Source organism: Gopherus evgoodei, chromosome 2 (assembly GCF_007399415.2).
Source record: "Gopherus evgoodei ecotype Sinaloan lineage chromosome 2, rGopEvg1_v1.p, whole genome shotgun sequence".
NCBI lineage: Eukaryota > Metazoa > Chordata > Testudines > Testudinidae > Gopherus > Gopherus evgoodei.
The window spans coordinates 242,103,143-242,127,681 of NC_044323.1; the positions used below are offsets into that span (position 1 = coordinate 242,103,143).

A 24,539-nucleotide genomic window follows, 5' to 3' on the forward strand; every position below is an offset into this window, starting at 1 on the left:
TCAGGGCTGGGTTGGGTGAAGTGCTGGGAGGGGAAGAGAGGCTGGCTGGCTGCTTGCTGAGAAATGAAAGTGAAAGTAACTCACTTCCTGGGCAGGCAGCCAGAATTGGAATGTCACACAGGGCTTGGCTGGGGTTAGCCAGATGTGTGAAAAGTCAGGATTGGGGTAGGGTGAGCAGATATCCCTATTTTGGGGACAGTCCCAATTTTGGGGTCTTTTTCTTATATAGGCTCCTTTTACCCCCCACCCCCACCCATCCCTGTCCTGATTTTACACACTTTCTGTCTGGTCACTCTAGGTGGGGGTAATTGGTGCCTATATAAGACAAAGCCCCAAATATCAGGACTGGCCCTATAAAATCAGGACATCTGGATCTGGCCACCCTAGCTGGGGAGTGCCTCTCCCACAGGCTGGCAGCTGCCAGCGATCCATCTCATCCAGGGGGAGCTGCACAGGGCAGGATGAGCTGCTGTGGCTCCATGGGTGCCCTGTCCCTGAGATCAGATGCTGTGCTAACTTCACCCTGGTCCATAAGGCTGGTGGTGGTGCCCATTGGCGTGTGATTGGACCTGAGTGTTTGCTGCTGCTGTTGCCACTCTGCACCCCAAGAGGTGGATTTTGGGGTCCTGCAGTTTTCACCTATCTCCTCCTCTACTGCAGCTGTTGGACCAGCGGGCTGGGGGGTGAGCCAAGCATGAAAGCAGTACTGTGTTGCCATTTAGATTGTCATTTAACAACTTTGTTTGCCAAAAATTCTTGCTAACAATCCTGAATCCAATTTCAGTATTTTAAAAAAAAAATCAATATCTTAGCCAAAAACAGAAAATTAAGTTGTTGACAATTATTAGTGACAGGTTTGGTTTGAGGCAGGGAGTGGGCCAGTTTTCATCAGAGAAACAAAAAATGTCGACTGACTTTCCTATAGCCTGTTACTCCTGATAAGAGCCCTCCAACAATTGTAATATGCTCATCTCCTTACTAGTGTATAAAGCAGGGGTCGGCAACCTACGGCACACGTGTCAAAGGTGGCAAGTGAGCTGATTTTTGATGGTATGCAGCAGCAGGCTGAGCGGCTCAGCCCATCACTGCTCTGGCGTTCCGGCTGCTGCCCTATTGCCAGCTGGGATACCAGCCATCGGCCCCACTCAGCACCTGCTGCTGGCCTGGGGACCCCCAAGGAACCCGAGGCTGACAGTGGGCTGAGCAGGCCAGCTGAACCACTCAACCTGCTGTCAGCCTGGGGTTCCATTCACTCATCCGGCAGCGGGCTGAGTGGGCTGGTGGCGGGCTGAGCAGGGTCAATGGGGGGTTGAGTGGCTCAGTCTGCTGCCAGTCTGGGGTGCCAGCAGCACTCAGCCCACTGCTACTCCAGGGTGCCGGCTGCCGGCTCCTTGCCAGTCAGGAGCTCAGCCGCCAGCCCCACTCTGCCTCCTGCCAGCCTAGGTGAGCAGAATCCCAGGCTGGTAGTGGGCTGAGGGGGGGTTGGCGGCTGGGATCCTGGCTGGCAGGAGTTGGTGGTCAGAACCCCAGACCAGCAGCGGGCTGAGCAGGGCCTGGGGTCCTTGTCTAGGGTTTCAGCCACCAGCCCGCTGCCGGTTTGGGGTTTCATTTACTCAGCTGGCAGTGGCCTGAGCAGGACCGGTGGCCAAGACCTCAGATAATAACAATAGTTTATTTATATAATATAGACATAGAGAGAAACCTTCTACAAACATTAAAATGTATTACTGGCACGAGAAACCTTAAATTACAGTGAACTTGGCACACCACTTCTGAAAGGTTGCCGACCCGACCCCTGGTATAGAGTGACCATATGTTGTACTAAGATTCTCCTGCTTTTTTTTTCCCTGTGAGTCAGTATAACTTTTGCCAGTCCAGAAGTTGGACAGCCAATGTTTTACGTTTTCACAATGTTTTCTCCAACTTTCATAAAGTAAATACATAGTTAATATGAGTTAAAAAGGCCAGGGACATTTCTTTGTGAAGAATCTGTACAGCAGATCATGCCCATAGACGATCCAGAAAAGAAATGTGAGGTTGAATTTTTTAATGTTGTGATGCATAAAGCAGTATGTGCTGTTGATGAAAGATTTAATACCTTGCAAGTACACCATGAACAGTTTGGATTTTTGTATGACATAACTAAATTCAGTGAAATAGGAAAACATGAGCAACTAATGACAAAGTGCAAGAACCTAGAGAGCCTCCTGAAGCACGGTGATAGTTTTGATTTAAATGGACTTGAACTGTACGAAGAATTGAGTACACTGTCATCAATGTTGCCACGTGCAAAACTGGTGATGGACATTGTACAGTTTATTCATACCCGCAAACTTGTTGACATATATCCTAATGTGTACATTGCCACTCATATTCTACTGACAATTCCTGTAACAGTAGCATCAGGACGGAGTTTCTCAAAACTAAAGTTCATTAAAAACTATCTCCGCTCTACAATGAGTCAGGAACGCTTGACTGGTCTTGCGTTCTTGCGATCGAACAAGACACGACTTTGTCTTTGTCATACGATGACATTATTACTGATTTTGCAGCCAAAAAAGCCAGAAAGATTGCTTTTAATTAAAAACAAATCTTTGTTTCAATACCTCTTCATATAAATTTCCAATAAAATTTTGATAAATTAAAAAAAAATTTGCATCATTCTGTCATATCAGAATTTTTTCTATAGTGCTGCTTCTTTAGTGCTAGTCCATCAGCATTACCGTGTGCTTAATTAAGTTAAACTGGTTTTAATAACGTGAATGTGGCAAGTTTTCCAATACTGTAAGCTTATGTTTGTGTTGCTAAGAGCAGATCAGGCACAGGGGCACCAGTTTAATAATCTCGCCTAGGGCACCATAAATCCTAAGGCCGGCCCTGAGTGGAACTAACCAGTTACACCAGCTGTGTTTCACTGGTGAAGAGATTCCTCTACTCCAAGGGCATTCCTGTGTAGCCAGTTAAATTGGTTTTTAGGCTACTGTGTGCTGCCAGAGCAGTGAGAAGCAACCTTATCAAATGCTAAGATCTGCCCCTTTGTCTCTCAGTTCATTATAATAGGTTGGCACTTGGTGTATTTCTTGTTAATTTGGTACTCTGTATTACAAAGGGTTACAGTATTGCCTTCTTCCACATACAATGCATCATTTGGACCCAGAAGTCACTAGCAGAGTTCTCCTTCATTCTTCATAACTGATTATTTGTCTTATTAAATTCTCTCCCAATAAAGAAAAGTTTATAAAACATTGTAACTGACAAAGTAGAGCAGTTCATGCTACTAAGACTATATATGCCATCCTTTTAGCCTTTATTTGTATTATAGTACATATTCCATCATTATTACACATATTTTCATTTTGGAGTAAACAAATAGTAGAAGGAATATCAAATAGAGGGTTTAGGAAAAACTACGTTAGATTAGGAAACAATAATAAAAGGTTCAGCAAAAGTTAATGAAACGGTAGGGGTCCAAATGAGACTGTGTTGCTGAACTGTAGCTTAGGTTAGTGCTTTCATTTTAAATGCTATAAAATTATTTTAACTGCAGTTCTGTTTAAATAGGGTGGGGACCATTTATAAGGAAACAAGCTAATTACTGCGTTCCTATTTATAAAAATCTTAAAATAATTATTAAAGAATGTTTTCACACAGTTCATTTAAGGAATCAAAAAATTGCCCTAATAAAAAGATTTTTTGCCACAATTTTTCTTCATTTTTAAAAAATGAACTTAAATGTCCAGTTTCACTACTTGTTCATTCCTCAGCTACTTTCCTCAAATGTCCATAGCTGGAGGGAGAAAATGTAGATGGAGTACTGCAAAAAAAAGTGGCTTTCCACTTGTTTGCAGTTTTCCTGAGACACCATCAAGTCAATCTTATGTTTTAGTTTTGAGCACATATACAGTAATTCAAGTCTTCATGAATCATGAGTCAGACCCAAAAATCATGAGATTGGCCTAAAAACAATGAGATTTTGAAAAAAAATGAGTTTGTTTTAATTGCTTTCTGGTTTTTGACCCATTAGAGTTCATGTTTTCCATATTTTTATCCACAACCATGCGGACTAGAAATTTTGTTTTTGAAATGAAAGCTAAGATTCTCACATCATCCCAACCTTCCAGGAGCTGAAGCTGTAAGGAAAATATGAAATATTGGGAGACTCATAATACAATTTCATGAGCTGGCAACACTGCATACATTTCTGTGTCACAAGCTGAGGCCCAGTCCTGCAACAATGATGCACATCTGGTACTTCACTCATAAGAGTTACCCCATTGACTTCAATGTTTACAGATCCAGATCTTGGCCTCTAATAAGGTTGCTTTATACTTGTTGGGCCTGACTGACCAACAGCCATTAAACCGACGATAGCTGTACAAACTGTTCTGTACTAACTGCAGAATTCAGCCTTTGCTTGAGTTTGATTTGCAGCCATGCACCAACAGTGGTTCATTCAAAGTTTTTATATATGGAAGCTATCTTAGAAGCATTTTGCAATTGTATTTCTTTGTTGTGTTTTGGTTTTGCTTTGGTTTTGCTCTACCTGGAACTATAGCTTCAGTTAAGGCAGAATTATTCAAGTCTATGAGATTGATGACACTATAGAAGCCAAATGGTATTTTTTCTGTAGCCCTCATTGGTTAAATCTGTTTTCATATGATCAATATGCCTAGTGCATCTAATCAGAAGCCATTTTTCACTGCTTTCTCACAAAGATACTGTAGTTGATCTTTTAGATATAGTTATAAAATACATCCCCTCCCCAAACATAAATTCCAGTAGACCTACTCTTGTTTCTGTCTTCTTCTGGTAGGCAGTGGCCTAGTATATTTGTTACCTGATAAAATTTTGTTGGGATCTGCTTTCATCTTATTTTATATCTGGTTACATTGTAGAATCAGACTGAAATCCATAGAGCTCATGCCAAGGTCCTCTTTATCCACCTAGCGACTTACTTAATCCCATGACAGCAGAGATGACTTCCAAGAGCTTTTGGCAGGTACCAAGCTGCACATTTTTCTTGATCAAGGGTGACCCAGAGCTTCAGAACAGGGCAAGCTGGTTTGGGCAAATGTGGGTTGGTTTGTATCTTTATGGAAATGTAGATGGTGGGCAAACCACTGATTACAAGTGGGAGTGGCTACTGGGTCTGCTTTGGTGGCAACAACCAGTAGCAGCATGTCGCTCTGTGAAAATGTATCTCTGAAGTACACAAACTGCACTAATGATTTGTACAAGTGACTTTAGATGTAAGTGCACATCTCCTCAAGGAGCAGCTGCAGATGTAAAACCATCTTCCTTACTGCCAACTAAGACAGGACGTGGTGATCTGACAAATTCCATTCTGCGCCTGATGGAATGGGTTCTGAACACCACATCATTTTTACATGCAGTCCAAGATGGATTTTAGTCTGTATAATGACCTTGGGCTAGAGAGTCTTCTCTGTTATATGATTATTTGAGAATGTAGCTAGGGTGGTGATCTGTGATGATGCTGGTATTAGTCAGGTATCCATCTTGAAATCAGAGCTGCTGGGTGCTCAGCATTTCTGAAAATCACTTGTTTAGGAATCTAAATATGGATTTAGGATCATAAATTTAAGCTTCTCATTTTGAAAAATATTGGCTAAAAGCTAGGTTTCTGATTTCACAATTAGCTTTCAGATTGCCCTTGTGCAAACATGGAATTTTATATTCCCACACACTTGTACCGTTTGTGAATGTTGTGGCTTGTGATTAACATATGAACTGGACCAATAAGGAAATTTTCATTGAATGCAATGCAAGTCAGAGTTGGGAGGGTTCACACAGCTCCCTGGTGAACGAAAAATCAGGGACTTATGGCTAAGCCCTAATATCACATAAGGTGGATGTGCAATAGAATACCTCCCTTCCAATGCTGAAGCAGCATATATTTGGTTGGAGGTGGGGGGGGAAGGAACTGAGGGCATACCTCTCAACCTTCCAGTCTGCCAATGTGTGACACAAGCTATCCAAACATGACAAACAACTAAAATGTAGAACACTTGGGGTCTGTTGTGACTTGTACCATAACTGGCAGATTGCAATGTTTGTTTTATCCATAGAACCAGTTTTTAGAGATGTTTCTTTACTCAGTGAAGCAAATAAATATATTTCAGATGTGGGAGGGGAAGAAGTTCCCTGTTTGAATTTCTCAAGGGGTGCCAAAGGAAGGAGAGTGGTCCCTGTTGATAGTTAATACAGATAAGTTTACCCTACCTCTACCCAGCAATACAATCCATTCAGTCTGCCGCATCCTGGTCCTACTCCTCCATATGCTTTCCTCAAGGCTGTCCTTTCATCTGTTGCTCAGGCAAATCTTGCTCCTCTCTTTCATTCCCCAAAAGGACTAGAGCCAGCCATTTCCATGGACGAGAGAGAGCAGGTTGGAGGGAGCAGGCCAGGCCAGAGTATTCTTCATGGGGGGAGAAAGGAAGGAGGGAATGGAGGCTCCCAGCTTGTGAAAAGCCCAACAGCTTAGGGTGTGCTTAACTTACACCTCCCCTTTCCATCTTCCTGTGAATGTAGTGAACCAGCCTATGTTCTTCTTCATTTCTCCCCTCTCCGAAAAATGGGTTAGCTCCTGCACTCCCTCCCTCAGGAGCATGGCTTGATTCTTGGTGGGAAGGAGAAGCCAGGAGCTCCTGAGATCTCCTTCTTTTCTCAGTCCCATTAGGCAGCTTCTCCTCTCTGTCTGTTGGGGGGACACTGCCAGAGAATGCAGTGCAGAAGGCAGAATTCACTCTGATATTGAAGTTACTGCATTATGGGGTGCAGTTGAGGGGTCTATGTGAAGGATAACTTGTTCACTTGGCCCCTATCTTCCATGTCAGAAGGGGATGATGCTCATCCTTCTGGTCAGGTTTGCATGTCTGATTGCAGAAGCTAGACCATTCCACACTGTGAACCTTGTACTGAATTGTAGTAAATTCAAAGTCTACAGTATGTGATTATTAAGAAAACTGTAGTGGCTAGAGCACTGGACTGGAACTCAGGAGACCTGGTTTCTGTTCCTGGCTCTGTCGCTGGCCTTCCAGGTGACCTTGGGCTTCACTTCACCTCTTTCTAACTCAGTTTTCTTGTGTGTAAGATGGGAATAATGATACCTCCTTTGTAAAGCACTTTGAGATCTATTGTGAAAAGTCCTGTATTAGAGCTCGGCATTATTATTATTCTAGAGCACAACATTCAAGCATTAATTAATGTTAGCAAGTACCAGGGCAAGCTCCAGGCACCAGCTTATGAAGCAGGTGCTTGGAGCGGCCACTCCGGAGCAGGGCGGCACTTTAGGTATTTGGCGGCAATTCGGCGGAGGGTCCCACACTCCTGCTGGGAGCGAAGGACCTCCCGCTGAATTGCTGCAGATCGCGATCGCTGCTTTTTTGTTTGTTTGTTTGTTTGTTTTTCGCTGCTTGGGGTGGTAAAACCCCTGGAGCCAGCCCTGGCAAGTACTGTTATTTTAATGAATTCATTTTGGTGGGACTACTTTTTTTACAGAAAATGGAAAAACGTCAGTATAATAAGTGATCCTAAGAACATAGCAAAGGTTCTACTCTGCCATAGTGTATTGTGACAGAGCCAATATTACAAAGACATTTAAACACAGTGTATTGTCATGTATATTGGTTAATGTTAAACATATCTCTAATGATAAACTAAGATATGAGTTCTAAAAATTATCTGTTTAGTTTTCTTGTAATTCTTTCAAGAAACATATACAAAAGATTTGTGTGTGAGAGTGATTCAAACTCCCTTATCTTGAAAGAAATCAAAATATTTTATGGTTGAAAAGTTTGTATGGACCTTTTATTTATTTATTTATTGCGCAGAGGGCCTGGAGGGGAGAAAAATAGCTAAAATCACATGCATAAAATATTTAGTAATCAACAAGGTTTTATTTTTTACAAGGAAGGTGCCTAAATTACTATTGCGGCTATGATAAAAACTCCAATAATTTTTCAGGCTCAGGCAGTCATTTACTGTGTGTTTCAACTCACATTACTGCTTTCCAAGTGAAATAATAATATTGACTAGTGGCTACTAACATAGACCCCAGTCCTGTAAATGACAGTGCGCATATTTAACTTTACACACATGAATTGAAATCATTAGGACTTCTTACTTGTATAAAGTTATGTACATAAATGTGTGGAGGACAGGACCTTTGTGATGAATATAGGTCTGCTTTAATGCCAGATGTTGACCTTTGGATATATTTTTGCCTTGGTAAAAATTCCCTTTATCCAGTTTGTGGTTTTTTTGTTAATTTCTAAATATGTGTTATGGGTGTGATTCTCAAAAGTGTTCAGCATTGGTCTAACTCTTCTCCCGTTGAAATCAACAGGAGATAGGATTTTCAGAAGTGCTCAGTGTTGGCCTATTTGACATGTTCATTTAAACCTCACTTTTTTGCAGTTAGATTCTCTATAAACTTGAATTTTTCTTGTGAATATCCTGACTCTGGCAAAAGCAATCTGTGGTAATACTGTACAAAGTCCATTTAAAGTATGTTATTGTTCAGGCTAATGATAACCAGGAAGCTACTTTACGGAGCATTGGTCTAAACATCTTGTTTCATTAAAAAAACAAAAGAAAAGAAAAAAGCTGAGACAAAGATAGCATGGCTGACCAACTGCAATTCTCTCTGAAGTCTATCATAAATCAGGCCTGGAATATTTTATTTTTAGAATTATACTGTGTGTAAATCAACTAATGTGTGTTTGAAAGCCCTGTGTATAAAACTCTAAATTATGATTATTACATGTCACTAATATTAGCATGGCTATTTAGTTAAAATGTTTACTAATACGATAAAGATAGACACTGCATATTCTAATACCCATTAACTGCATTTACCAGACTAGTTTTAAATGAGCAAATCAGGTAACTATATTTATTGATTGAATCTTTGGCATACATTTTATTTCTCAGACTCTTCTGAAAGTGATTTAATTGAGCTCAGCATTAATTCAGTGACATGAAAGGGTAAATTTTCAAACTGTGTAAGGGATGTCAATCATACAACTCCTGTTAACATCAGTCTGATGGGCGTAGTGTAATCCTCGAGCATTGCCATAAACCTTTATTTTGTTGTGTTTTAGGACTTTATATAGTATAAATTTGGTTCAAATTTGGTTTGCAATATATAATGTTTCCCTTTCTCGCAAGTCACGCTTGAGTTTAGTGACAGGACATATAGGGTCACAGCAGAGCAGATTCACCTCCTAACTGAGTACTTCCATCAAAGAAGCCAGTGTCCTAATGGACTCCTTGCAATGAAGAATAATACCCCTAAAAAGAGACCGATCTTCTCTGCACTGAAAAAAGATCTCTTTGAGAGATGGAGACCCAACAGCACAAAATACAGAGACTGTGATGGTAAGGGGTTGTGTAATTAGTAACATAAGTGCAGATCATCCTCATTCACATTAAAAGTCCTAGGAGGAGGTTTTGAGATGAAAACCCCTTGAGAAGCCCATTGCTGAGATTCTCTTATATCAACCCAAGTTTGCTCCGCTCCCCGCCCCTCCTTCCCCACACCTCCCAGCCTTCCCTCTCAGGGAAAAAGGGGAGCATGGCTCACTCTAAATTGGGCAGACCACTGGGATCCAAGGGCCATTGGCATGTACACCTTGTGGCCCCACCACTACTGGCTCTGGTCCTCAGCTCCCCACAGGTTCCCTGGCACAGTGGCTCAAAGCCCCCAAGCTTTGCAGAAAAGGTAGCCTAGGGTCAGTTACACCTAGCCGCAGGTAGGACAATACGCATCCCTGACAACTTCTCCTAGACCACTCAGTCACCTCTCCCAGTGCAGCCCCCAGATGCACAAAAAGGGTTTTGCTGTGTCGGGGGTTTTACAGAGGCAGATGAGTTCCCCTCCCTTGTAGAAGGGGAAAGTGTTTATGTGGAGGAACTCTCGTGTGCACATGTCTCTGGGAGGGACAATGTGGTCCTGTGATAATTACGTGTATGACAGCAGGGTAAACCCTGAATTAATTTGCCTACTGGTTCCAAGGGTGTAAGATCATATGAGTCATGTAAATTAGTTTTTAGAGAGAGATGGAACCACATGATTGTGGTATATGTGAATACCAATGACACGAGGCACTGTAGAAGAGAGAAATAGAAATATAGATAATTAAGATATATGCTTAAATCCAAAACCTCTGCAGTAGCCCTCCCTAAAATACTGTCAGTTCCAAGCGTAGAGCCAGCTCACAAGTATTTAAGAGTTGCAGTGTGCTGCTGAGATGGTGTAAAGAGGAGAGGTTAAGGCACTGAGAAAAGAGAATCTATAGATGAAGGATGGTCTCCACTTCAACAAAAATGGAATCAGGCTGCTGATGAGGAAAATTAAGGTTTGGGGGGATTATTTAAACTACAGCTAGAGCTGGAAAAAGGAGCATTCAAATCAGCAAATCAAGCTTGCTATGCACTGCAGATGTACAAATAGAATGATATATTTGTAGTAGGACTCAAGTCAATTGAACTGGGAAAAGGGAAGGTGGAGGATAAGGACAGCATCTAATATGTTACACTGTCTCACTGAAAAGAGGTATATAAGCCATGCTATTACAAATAACATTTACTAATGCCTGTCTGCTATACTGATACACAAAGCTTAAAAGCAAATTTGGGTGAGCTGGTACGGTACATTTGGAATTGGGAGAAATCCTAGACATAATTGGCATTTTTCAAACACAGTGAGATGAGAATCTACCTATGCAATCACCACTCTTTCACTATTTATAAAGCAAACATCTCTGTGTTATCTGAGCACTAATTGATATTGCCTACTTTCAAAACCTGCCATCTGAAACTCAGCAGACAACCTGAGGCTCAAATCTCAGGAATAATCAATGGGACACTCTAATTCCTAGCTATAAACTGCACAGCAAAAATAGATTAGGCTTTAGAGGTAGAAGTGAGCACTATGCACGAAGGATTCTGTTGAGTCTGTTCTAAGAGAACTTTTGGATGACGAGGTAGAATGTAAAAGCAGCAAAGAATTCTGTGGCACCTCATAGACTAACAGACGTTTTGGAGCATGAGCTTTCATGGGTGAATACCCACTTCGTCGGATGCATGAGGTAGAACGTGTATGGTACAAATTCCAAGCATAAAAATGCAAATAATAGTAAGGCCATTCTTCAAGCAGTGATGGGGAAATCTCAAAAGGTTCCATTTAAAAAATCACCCAAATGTTTGGATGCTTACTCCAATTATTTGCATTTGTGATGGGTCTCTCTCTTTGCTGCTTTCCTTTCCTAACTCTCTCTAATTTTTTATGGAAGAGTTTTCCTCCTTCCCTCTGGAGTCAGCAGCAGTGCTTGGCCCTGTGTACTCTTCAGCTGTACCTGAGTCAGTATGCCCAGTTTCAGTATGGTTGTTCTGACCTGTTACAGTCCAAAGATTTACTGCAAGTACTACAAATTGTAACCATGTTGAATCTGAGTTAGGTATGACTGTTAACAGGAGTTTTCTTGATGGGAGGAGTCTTTGGTAAAGATGGTTTACACACATACAGTTATTACAGCCTTGTTTGAGTGGCTGGATAGAGGACTCTGCACTGTCTTCATAAAAGAACCACAGAGCCCATGTGATCTAAGTATCCAGTCAAAGCAGCTCAAATTTTGAAGTGTGAGCACTGAATACTTTAAGCCATACTTGCCACGAACAGTTTGCAAACAGTCCATAATCTGCTATATGTTCACATAAAACATTTGTGAAATAATTCTGAACAAACAGATTTGTGAAAATACTTCTGTGCCCACATAGTTCAAAAAGAAACAAACACAAACAAGAATCTAAATTCAGTTATTCACTGCAAATAGTTCATCCAGTTCTGCAGGTGACACTGAACATCAAGAAATGGGATTTATAAAGCTGGAGACAAGTAGTTGGATTATATGACAAGGTGTAGTACGAAAATGTATTCAGGTAAAAAAAAGTATCCATTAAAAATGGAAATCTAGCCCAAGTGATTTTAATAGAACTGAACATAAAGGCTGGCTAAGAGAAACAAATAAGGGAAGATGAATAATAAAGACAAATAGGAAATATTTAACTGCTACAGAAATAGAAAGCCTGGAGGGGAATCACTAGGTCTGCTGGATCAACATAGTGTACAGGAGTCAATCAAAGAGGACCAGGAAATAGCAGAGACACTATTTTGTGTTGGTCTTCATCAAAAGATAACTGCAGTAGAAATATTCTTTATACATTATTTCAGGGAGATATCATTAGCAAGAGAGACAGAGAGAGAGAGATCAAAAAAGAGACGAAGGAAGAAAATCAGAAAGTTAAATCATGAGTCCTGAATGGCATACTTCAGAGAGTTCTGAATGAACTGCTAATAAAAATCTGTAGTGTCATTTTAATACATCTACAACTATATAAGAGGAGTGGGGAGTGGTAAACATTGTGAACTCCTCTTTAGAAATGGTTCTAAGGATGATTCTGGAAATTATGCATGGTGCCATACTTCAGTATCAGGGGAAAATTATTTCAGAAGATAGTTCTAACTAGCAATTGTTTGATGTAATATAGCAGGAAGGAGCCAACTTGTTTTCTCTAAGATTGAATTGTGCCTTGCTAAAGTGTTTGAAAGAGTTAACAAAATAGCGGATAAAGAACAATTGGCAGATATAATTTATATAAACTTTGCAGGCTATTAAGGACACGATAGCTATAAAGTGGCAGGTAAAGGATTAAAAGCTGGTTGTGAGACACGAAGCAAAGAGTAGAAATAAATAATCAATTCTCAGCATGGAAAGAGGTTAATAGAATGCTGGTTCCAGAGATCAGCACTAGAAAAAATGGTGTTCAATATATTTATTAACAACCTAGAACAATGGGTAAATTGTGAAGCAGCAGCATTTGCTGACCAAATAAAATTGTTTAGGATAGTCAAATCTAGGGAAGATTGTCCTGGAAGGACCTGGTAAGTAGGCAATGGAATGGTAAATGAAGTTCAGCATAGACAAGTAGAAGATCGTGTGCATTGAAACAAGCAATTGAAACTACTTATGTACACTGAACTCTGATTTACCCTGATGCAACCGTTCAAGAAACCTATGGAAATATCATATACATCTCCATGAAGACATCTGCTCCATGTGCAGTAGTATTAAAAAAAGAAAATACATGGCTAAGCAATATTCAGTAGATAGGGAATAATAGAAAATATGATGGTGTCAAAGGTAGTATAAGTAGGGTCCTACCAAATTCACGGCCATGAAAAACATGTCACGGACCCTGAAATCTGGTCTCCTCCTGTGAAATCTGGCCTTTTGTATGTTTTTACCCTATACTATACAGATTTCACGGTGGTGACCAGCATTTCTCAAATTGGGGGGTCCTGATCCAAAAGGGATTTTCAGGGGGAACACAAGTGTATTTTAGGGGAGTCATGGTATTGCCACTCTTAGTTCTGCGCTGCCTTCAGAGCTGGGTGGCTGGAGAGTGGCGGCTGTTGGCCAGGAATCCAGCTCTGCAGGCAGCAGCGAAGAAGTAAGGAGGGCGATACCATACCATGACATCCTTACTTCTGCGCTGCTGCTGGTGGCAGCTCTGCCTTCGGAGCTGGGCTCCTGGCCAGCTGCCACCGCGCCACCAGCAGTAGCAATGCAGAAGTAAGGACAGCAGTACTGCAACACCCCTCTACAATAACTTTGCAACCCCCCTCCGCCCCTCCCCCAGAACTCTTCTTTGGGTTCTGACCCCTACAATTACAAAATTATGAAATATTAGATTTAAGTAGCTGAAAGAATGAAATTAACGATTTTTAGAATCTATAACCATGAAATTGACCAAAATGGACCATGAATTTGGTGAGGCCCTAAGTTTAAGAATCTATAGAACAGACATAATAGCCTCATTTTTTAAAAGTAGTACATGTTCACCTTTAATATGGCATTCAGCCTTTGTCACTTCATCTCAAGTAGAATGTTTAAAAAATAGCATCCAGAGAAGATCAACAAAAATTTCAAGAAACAAGGGAGCAGAAGAGACAGTTCACATATGAGGAGATATTAAAAAGACAAACTGGAATAAAGAAGAGTAAGAGGAGATACAGTCCAGGTATATCAAATAATGAATGGTATTGAGAAGACATACCAGTGGCTCCTATTTATTCTTTTCCATAAGACAAGAACAAGCACAAAATAGGAGCCTGATACAAAGACCACTGAAATCCAGGGAAGCCTCCTATGAACTTCAGTGGGCCTTGGATAAGGTCCTAAATGATGGATAATGATTAACAACACAGTGTATATGAGGAAAACTTTTGTATTTTAAATAGCCTTGATACAATTTTATTAGTCCTTGTGGCAGAAAACACTAACACTCTCCGTACTCTAAGCTGATGGGAGAAAGAGCAGCTTCTGAGAACCGTAATGGCAGCCAAAAGACAAATACAGATGAACTGGAGAAGTAAAACTACTCTCAACATAGATTCATGCTTCAGTGCCTTTTTAGAAGTGGCCAAGTATGAGAAGGCTCTGGTTTTGCATAATAAATGATTAACTGTACATCTCTAATCACATCTGGAAAACATTGCTAGTGTTGCATTCTGAACAGCTGACGTTCTCTGTTAATGGTTTTTGTCTTCATAAACTGCTTTTTGCGTCTTGCAAAACATTTGATGAAATTACAGCATAAAAACAAAACAGCAAAATTACCCAATTTTATTGAAAAGCAGTTTAAACTAGAATTATCTTAGCCAAATAAAATGTTCACACATTTACCACACTCATTACCAGACATGATACCTCTCCCAAACCAATTATCAGAATGTGGGAGGGAGAGTAGAGAGTATTCCATCCAACTGAGCAGCTGCCAGAGTGGAAAAGGCACCTCTGCATCTTAACTTCTCAGGAGGACATTCCCTCTCCCTGTCCATCACCTTGAGGTGAGCCTGTGGTGGTAAACATCATAGAAACAAAACAAAACCTGGACAGATATGATTACACTGCTATGGTGAATCTCTTCTGTCTTCTAGCTGCAAGGAGAGAGAAACTACTCTTCCTTGACAACAGCAGAGAGTGGGAAAGAGAAATAGAACAGAAGTGCAGTAGAAGAGAGACAGTTCCATTGATTTACCAGGAGTCAGGAGGAGGAGACAGAGCGTGGCAAGTGTGAAAAGCTGAAAATATGGGTGTAGTGAATGGGTAACATGGATGTGACATTAGTTGGCAGAGTGCCACCACCAGACCCTTCTTTGATGAACAGATAGTGCCTACATTGGCAATACGGTGATTAAAAGAGGCAGATTGTCCACGTAGGGCCTATGAGAAACTTAAGAAGAGCCTGTGGACCCAGATGGCTCCTGCCCACTTCACTGGCAGAAGGCATGGAGAGGGGAGTTGATAGGAGGAGACCTAACCCAGTTCAGGGCTGACCAGGAAGGAGAGCAGAGCAGTGCTTTGCTTCTCTTGATGGGAGAGAAGGCTGGTTGAAGCTCAAAGGCTAACCTAGCTTGCTGGCTGGATAAGCCCTGGCTACAAGGTCCCAGAGGATTTGCAGAAGCACACACTGTTTGGGAGACAAACCCTAAATAGAAGAGTGGGGTCTTACCAAAGGTTTGTTGGATGACCCTGTTTTGAGTTGTGCAGTGTTTGTGGTTCCTGATTTCCTGTGGACCTTATCATCCCAGAAGGGGTAGGAATGTGCCTTGGCCAAAGGGGCAAAGCGCTGCTACCTCAGACCTCTCAGATAGAATGATGTGCTGGTGGAGACCCACAACTGAGTGAGTTCTACCTTCATGGGCCACAAGAGGACACTGAAGATACAGTGCAGTCACAAACCTGGTGGAGAATGTGGGCAGAGATCTAGCCCATTTAGAAGGGAGCAGATCAGGACTTAAAAAAAAAACACATAAGGAAGGGACTACACCACAGTATGGGTGGAGCAACTACTGAAATGGATGGCATTTCAGAATGTCATCTCTAACAGCAGCAACATGGCTCCTACAGCAGATGACCTCCCACCAGCAGCAGCTGACAGGAGACTTAACTACAGCGTCTGGTGCAACAGGTTGTTATCCTGTTGCAACATCCTGCAACAGCTAGGCCTTCTCCCATGGACCCATTGTGGGCCTCAATGCCCATCAAACTTATGAATATGGAGTCTGAAGATGATCCACCAGCCTTTCCTGAAACTTTTGACAGTAGAGACATGAAGAGAGGGACCCCTGGGATCAAGGGATCTGCTCCAGGTGATGGGAAACCTGGCTACGGTGTGGGGGGGGGAAGGAAGGGGAGGGACTGAAGATACCTTCCCAGGTCTTGCTTTGCCAGGGTACAAGAGGCATGGAAAGTTGTAGATGGGGAGGATCAAGGACAGGTTGGACTAGGAATTGGGTCTGCTGGGTGGGACTCAGCTCAAGAATCCACGTTCTAAAAGGGGAACAACGAGAACAGGGAGGGCCCAGCAGAATTACTTACCTAGAGTATATCTTGCGAAAGGGCTATGTATGACCTCTTGTAGATAAGGTCCAAGCCTTGAGGGATCTGCCCCATGATGACTTAAAAAACATCTATTTGGGAACTGGTGGGATACTACCTCAGGTTTTTATTGGTGTTCTCATCTATTGTGACACCTCTCACTGATCTGCTCTCGGACAGCAGAAAGACGTGTTGGATAGAAGCCTGTAAGAAGGCCTTTCAAACATTAAAGTCTCACTTCTATTGGAAGCCTACTTTATGCATCCTGAACTTCAGCAAAGAATTGCTCCTTCAAACTGATGCTTCTGAAGTTGGGTTGAGGGTTGTTTTGTCCTACATGGTCTTTGTCGAGGAACATCTCATCTGCTACCTGAGCTGCAAATTGTTCCCGAAAGAATAGTCCCTGTTATTAAAAAAATAGGGCATGGCAGTGAAATGGGCCATGGAAGGACTCCGGTATTACCTTCTAGGCAAGGAATTCACTCTGATCACAAATCATGCTACTGTATGATGGCTCCGTGCCATGAAAGACACCAATCCCTGACTCATGAGGTGGTACCTGTATCTCCATCCCTTCTTGTCCCATGTCCGGCATATGGCTGGGAGTGCTCATTTAAATGCAGACTTTTTCTCTTGTAGTAGAGGGGGATCAGTGGGGAAGAGTGATACCCCAAGCAGCATCCTGAGAAGGAGGGTGTGTGATGGGACAGTTAGGCCTCATACAGGCAATAAGGTGATTAATTAGGCAGATAGGCCCCATACTGATAAAGAAAAGAAGAACCACCTATGGACTCAGTTGGTCCCTGTCCTACTACATGTGCAGCAAAGGTCAAGTGTGGAGAGAGGAGTTACAAAGAGGAGACCTAGCCCAATTCAGGGCTGACCAGAAAGGAGAACAGAGTTCTTGATGGGAGAGAAGCTTGGTTGCAGCCCAGAGATTGAGCTAGCTTGTTAACTGGGTAAGCACATGCTACAAGGAACAGTGAGACACTGGTATTGGAAGAAGCATCGACTGTTTGGAGACAAACCCTGAATAGAGTAGTTTCCACTGAATGTTCATTGGACAATCCTGGTTTTAGAATCATAGAAGATTAGGGTTGGAAAAGACCTCAGGAGGTCATCTAGTCCAACTCCATGCTCAAAGCAGGACCAGCACCAACTAAATCATCCCAGCCAGGGCTTTGTCAAGCCGGGCCTTAAAAATCTCTAAGGATGGAGATTCCACCACCTCCCTAGGTAACCTATTCCAGTGCTTCACCACCTTCTGAGTGAAATAGTGTTACCTTATATCCAACCCAGACCTTCCCCACTGCAGCTTGAGACCATTGCTCCTCGTTCTGTCATCTGCCACCACTGAGAACAGCCAAGCTCTATCCTCTTTGGAACCCCCCTTCAGGTAGTTGAAGGCTGCTGTCAAATCCCCCAAACACACACTCTTCTCTTCTGCAGACTAAACAAGCCCAGTTCCCTCAGTCTCTCCTCATAAGTCATGTGCCCCAGCCCCCTGATCATTTTTTTGCCCTCCGCTGGACTCTCTCCTATTTATCTACATCCTTTAGTGGTGGTTTTTTTGGTTCCTGATTTTGTTTTGACCTTAACACATCAGAAGAGGTAGGACTGAAATGTGCCTTCATAAGAAGGTAAAGCACTGCTACCTTGGACCTTATAGAGCAGAGGTGGGCAAACTACAGCCCGCGGGACTGTCCTGCCCAGCCCCTGAGCTCCTGGCCCCCCGGCCTCTCCCCTGCTGTCCTTCTTCCCCCGCAGCCTCAGCTCATTTGCTTCGCCACTGGCACAATGCTGTGGGCGGCAGGGCTCTGAGCTCCTGGGGCAGTACAGCTGACCTGGTGCTCTGTACTGCGTGGTGATGGTGGCGGCGTGGCCTGGCTCCAGCCGGGTGGTGCAGCTGTAACACCGCCAGCCACTGGTGCTCCAGGCAGCGCAGTAAGGGGACACGGAGTGGGGGGGTTGGATAGAGGGCAGGGGAGTTTGGAGTGGTGGTCAGGAGGCAGGGGTGTGGATAGGGGTTGGGGTGGTGGGGGGGAAAGGGGTTGAATGGGGGCATGGATCCCGGGGGGGGCAGTCAGGAAGGAGGAGGGGTTGGATGAGGTGGCAGGGGACAGTCAGGGGCAGGGGTTCCGGGGGCAGTCAGGGGACAGGGAGAAGGGGTGGTTGGATGGGGCAGGAGTCCCAGGGAGGCTGTCAGGAATGAGAGGAGGGGTTGGATGGAGCGGTGGGGGTCCAGGGGCAGTCAGGGAACAGGGAGCAGGGGTGTGTAGATGGGGCAAAGGTCCCAGAGGGGCCCGTCAGGGAACAGGGGGGTTGAATGGGGCAGGAGTCCCGGGTGGGGCAGATAGGAGGTGGAGGCCTGGCCATGACCCGCTCCCCTAACCAGCCCTCCATACAATTTACGAAACCTGATGCGGCCCTCAGACCAAAAAGTTTGCCCACCCCTGTTATAGAGAGAACGAAGTACTGGCAGAGACCCACAGCTGGGTGAGTCATGCCCTGACAGGCAACAAGGGGTCATTGCAGAGGCAACCTGTTCACACCTCCATTCCACCACAGTTTAAATAAAATGAGCTTAGCACCTCTCAAATAGCCAAGTACCTCAAAACAAAATGGTGCAACACGGAGGGCACTTTGATGCCTGCTATACCATTTGGTGTCCATGACAGCCACTACTTTATTATAATATTGTTTTAAAAATATCACCCTTCGTAGCAGTACTTCTAGACATGGCAAAGCAGTTACAAAAACAAAGTAGCTAATTGACTAGTACTGTTATATGATACCGAGAAACTTTTTCTTTCAGAGTAAAGACCTTTGAGAGTGACCTTAAAGAGCATTTGGGAGTGACTACAGATTATTTCCAGGCAGCTCATCTTCTGTAAAAATATAGTATCAGGCAAATGTAATGTCACGTTGTTTATTAAAATGTCTATTTGGTAATCTGTGATGTGTTTGGTATATATGGAGCTATTCAGCACTGATGATGGATTCCCCTCGGACTGACTCCAATGGAATTACTAGGGTAAATAATTCTTGAACATTAAATTATCATGAGCTAAACAGATTTGTGAAGTATGTTAAAATAGTTAGGTAACACCATCCCCCTGCTTAGGTAATCTTTTCCCCTAAATATTTTCTGTTGTGTAAGTAGCCATAGTCTACTTGAATGTTAAAAACAAACAAAACGAAACACCTGTGGGTGAAATTCTGGCCCCTGCAGAAGTAAATGGAAAACTCACATTGAATATTAGTGAGACTGGAATTTCACCCAGTGATTTTTTTTCCTTGTCAAAATGCTTGCTCACTGCTGCCTCTTGCAAACCCTTACCCATGGGAACAGCCTCATTGATGTGACTTCTTGCGTGAGTTGGGGTTTCTAGGATCAGGCTCTGGATCTGTTCTGACTTGTTGAGTTAGAAATTGGAGACAAAATGCTGGAAGAGTTGGGACTTGAAGGAATAGGTGCCTTCTTTACAACAGATACCTGCTTCTTATTAGTTTGTCAGGCACAGACTAGCCTGACTGAAAAACTGTAAGTTGATTGTTTCTATGCATTTTCCATCCAAGGTCCAAGATAAGGAAATTATAAACAATGTACTTGTACAGGAAACTCACTGTCTCCAATCCTGGCCAGTGATATAGCTCTCTTTCAGTCTGCTGGGAGTTTTCTTTTACTCCACCTACCCACCAACCAACAGCTAAAGGCTCCTCTTCAAGCCTTGGTTCCTCTATTTCTCCTTGGTCAATTGTGAGTGATCTACTAAGAATGGCTGACATACCTAGCCCCACCCTGAGCACCAGACGGGAGCTCCTGCACCCTACCCCATTCCCATCTGCACCCCTTGCACCAAATGAGAGCTGCCCAGGTAAGCGCTCCATACCCAAACCTCCTGCCCCAACACTGAACCCCCTCCCTCATTTTAGCTCCTGGCCAGACCCTACACCCCAACCCCTAGCCTGCTCCTTCACCCCCAGCCCTGTGCTCAGTGCTCTCTCACCCTCAGCTCAGTGCAGAGAGGAAGAGAATGGGCCAGAACCAGGGAGAAGGTAGGTACCCACTGTATGTGGGCAGGGCCGGGACCCCAGACCAGCAGCGGGCTGAGCGGGTCCAGCAGCCGGGATCCCAGCTGGCAGCAGCCAGCGGATGAAACCTGTGAGCGGCAGCGTGCTGAGCTGCTCAGCCCATTGCCGATCTGGGGTCCCAGCCGCAGGCCCCACTCAGTCCGCTGCCGGCCTAGGTGAACAGAACCGCAGACTAGCGGCGGGCTAAGTGGGCCAGCGGCATAAGATCAACATTTTAATTTAATTTTAAATGAAGCTTTTAAACATTTTGAAAACCTTGTTTATTTTACAATACAGCACTAGTTTAGTTATATAATATATAGACTTATAGAGAGAGACCTTCTAAAAAACATTAAAATGTATTACTCTCATGTGAAACCTTAAAGTGAATAAATGGAGACTCAGCACACCTGTTCTGAAAGGTTGCCGACCCCTGGCCTAGATCATGCAAGTGGATCTATGTAGGTGGAATCTTATACCTACACAAAATTGCATTGACTTCATTGGGATGGTGTGTGGTCATATGGATCTGCCCACACAAATCCAATTGTAGGATTGGGACCTAAATCTGTAACTTAATGTATTGCTGGGTAGGATGTAGAAGGTATATAATAAAACACGGAGTGCAGTATTAGCTAGTTAATGTTGCTTTTGGAGCCTTTTTAATTTTTCATCTTTAATGTGATTCTACCTGTGCATTCTGCATACTGCACTAGCATTGTTTTTTGGATTTGATTCTAAATCAGTTGTAGGAAAAAAGTTGATAATAGTTAAACTCAAGAAACCCAACATCAAAGGGAGTTTTCAATGTCTTGATAAAATAAAATCAGGTGTGCCAAAAATATCATATTACCATAGTAAGTGTTTTTAAAACCATTAAGGTATGTTTGAATCCTATGAACTGTTTATTTTCAAAGCTGACATTTGTAAACATATAGAGGTAGAACTCTTGTAAATTTAAAACTGAGTGTTAGGACTTGCTCTTAAATCTGAAGCGCCATCATATTGCATTTTGCTGCATTTGTTATTCTGAGCTGGAGCCATTACATGTTAAGAACTGAATGGTATCTGTCTTGGTTAAAATATGAAATAATAATAATAATGATTTACTAACTAATAGAATATGCTAAAATATGCTATATTTGTAAAAGTCAGCACAGATGTGCGTGATAGCACAGTTTGGTATTTATGCCTAACACTTACTCTCTAATGCAATTCAATAATTATCAGAAGGATTAGTCAGTCTTTATCCTCTTTCCTAATTTTAACAATTTAAGAACAGCTGTATTTTCATCTTATTCCTTTGATGAACCTGGTGACAGTTTGAACCTGCAGCAGTCATAGACACAGTTGGTACTATTTCTAAGGAATCTATGAGCAGCTATATTATCATTTTTTATCTATGAAATTTCTTTCTGAAATGAACACCATACATATTTCTGAAATGAATGCCAAATGTATTTTCTAAAAGTGAGTGCCTTTGAAAGCTGAGGCAGCCAGTTTATACTGTGCATAATAATGATATTAATTTTTATGGTGTGTATAAGTTACATTTTGATTAGTTTTTTGCATGATTAAAAATTTGCAAAGCCTTTATGGCCCCCAGGAGCCTACCTGTAATAAACAGCTCTCACCTTCCAAACCATAAAACAGGTCTGCCGTACTTGAACATTAGAGCTAATTGCCTTGCTACATCAAAGGGAGTACCAGAGGACTGAGAAAAATCACAGAAAGGAGGTGGGGTGGAGGGGGGGCAGTTTCACCTCTAAAGGTTATGTGTTTGTGGTTTGGTGGAGCCCTGTAAAGTTATGGCCTTAGAACTGCTGTTTGCGATTAAGTTGATGGGGAAAGTCTATCCCGCAATCTCTCTCTGCTGCTGACACAGAGTCTTTGTTCACATTCAGATTTCTCAAACTGTTGCCAGGGTCAGGATGAGGTCAGACACCACGATGATGTATAGGAGAACATGTCTGGGAATTTCTCTCACACTTAAAACACATACCAGAAAAACAGGAGAGCACCCTGCAAAAATTGTCTGATGAGACCCAGATGATACTGTAGCTTTTCTTTTAGTACCTTCATAATTTTCTCGCTCTTTTCCTGACATACACACAATGGTTTATTAATGTGTGCCACGATAGCCCATACAATTTTATGTCCCTTCAAGATAAGGACACTCAGTAGCACTTTGACACTTCATTTTCCAGCCCAGGGGGAATGGGCCAGTAAATCTACTAAAAGAACCAATGCATTCATTCCCAAGGATGAGTCGAAAAGGAATTGCCATTGGCTGTTTTAGGCCTTGGGGCCTGACACTGGATATGAGCCTCATGTGTGTGCACTTGGCATTAACACAGCCCAATCCAGTCATGATCACAGACTCACAGCATCCCAAACTGTGCTCCCCTGCCACCCTTACAAATACAGCCTCACTTCCAACTGTGACTAAGATGCCTACCATGTTTGATTAGTAATCATCACTGAGAGAGGAGGTGGAGGGAGGGAAGAGGCTAAAGCAGCAAGAAGTGTGTTTCCATTTTGATGGTAATTTTTATGTATACATTGATTTTAAAAAGATGTGACTGCCTTTCTTTCAGCATTGTTTTAAAAAATGGACACTGATGTTGAGCCCTCTCATGTAGAAACACTGGCAAACTTGTGCCAAACACATTGCTTTGATTTTTTTTCTTTAATTCAAAGTTGCAGCTGAATTCTTTCTTTTCTAATTTACAAAAGGTTTTGTGTAGAGTTTTGAATCTGATAAGCACGCTACTATCTTTCTTAGGGTTGTTTGCCTAGATGTACAGTTTCAGTGCATGGCTGGCAAGTAAGGCACTAAGTAGCAATTTTTTTGTGCTCAGCTGCTACATATGACAGAGGATATTTCATTGTCTTGTCAGAATGTTATTAATAAAACATGGGGTGCGGAGAGGGCCACTATTTCCCCTTTCAATCACTATAGCATTTACAATGAAAATTTTATGCAGTGTGTAATTTTCAGTTAACGCTTGACACTTAAAATGTCGGTAACTGCATTTTGTGTGGTTCCTGAAGGGTTAATTGTATCATGTTCTCTGCATAAAAGCTCTGCTTATCAAAAGTGAATAGAAGAGTGTATGCAAATGTGTGCCTGTGACCTTTTGCCTTTCCAGGGTTAATTTATATGGTCATTAAAGATTTTATGAAATTGAGCAGCCTGGTGCTTCAAATCCTATTTTACATTCACCTCCTAATTTATATTCCTACCTAAACTGGGAAATATATATATATATATATATATATATATATATATATATATATATATATATATATATATATATATATATATATATATAATATTTTATGCTGCAATGAAAACAGCATGCCATGCTATAGGGAGTTGCAAGTCTGGTTATCTGGCATTACTCAGATTGCTAAAAATTCATTAAAATGTGACATCAGCACAGTGAGAGACAAATGATCACAGAATGAAAAGGAACAGTGGGCTTTTCACGGATTAGTGCTACACAGCCCCAGCATAGAAGCTAACTGCATAAACAGATTAATCCACCAGTAGCAGCATAGCTAAGATTTACAGAATAATTAAATAGGGTTGAGTTACTGTGAAGATTTCCATGTAATCTAGCTTGTGTGAACACGTAAGTGAGGTGTGGGTAATACTGATTCCTTAAGAGCAATATACTAAGTTGTATCATTTACCCTGTATAGCTCCCCCTGGAGACAAAATCTGAGAGTTCTCCAACAAAGCAAGCCAAAGGTTTATACCTAATACAGTACTTACATACTACAATTAGCTGGATACTGCTATGCTAATAGGATTTATTTTTTAGTTTCTTTGTCTCTTTTTTTGGCTTTAAAATTGATTTTATATGTAAGGGTTTTTTTTGTTCAATAGTGTGTGTGTGTGTGTGTGTGTGTGTGTGTGTGTGTGTGTGTGTGTGTGTGTGTGTGTGTGTGTGTGTACACAAATCACTTCCAGCCAATGAGAACCAAATGAGA

The 24,539-nt window shown here is 42.2% G+C and overlaps 1 protein-coding gene across 5 annotated transcripts in view; it reads left to right on the top strand.

Annotated features, from left to right (window-relative positions):
- Positions 1–24,539, top strand: part of ZFHX4 (zinc finger homeobox 4) — a 177,369-nt gene that overhangs the window by 126,036 nt on the left and 26,794 nt on the right. The gene's annotated exons all lie outside the window — the stretch shown is intronic.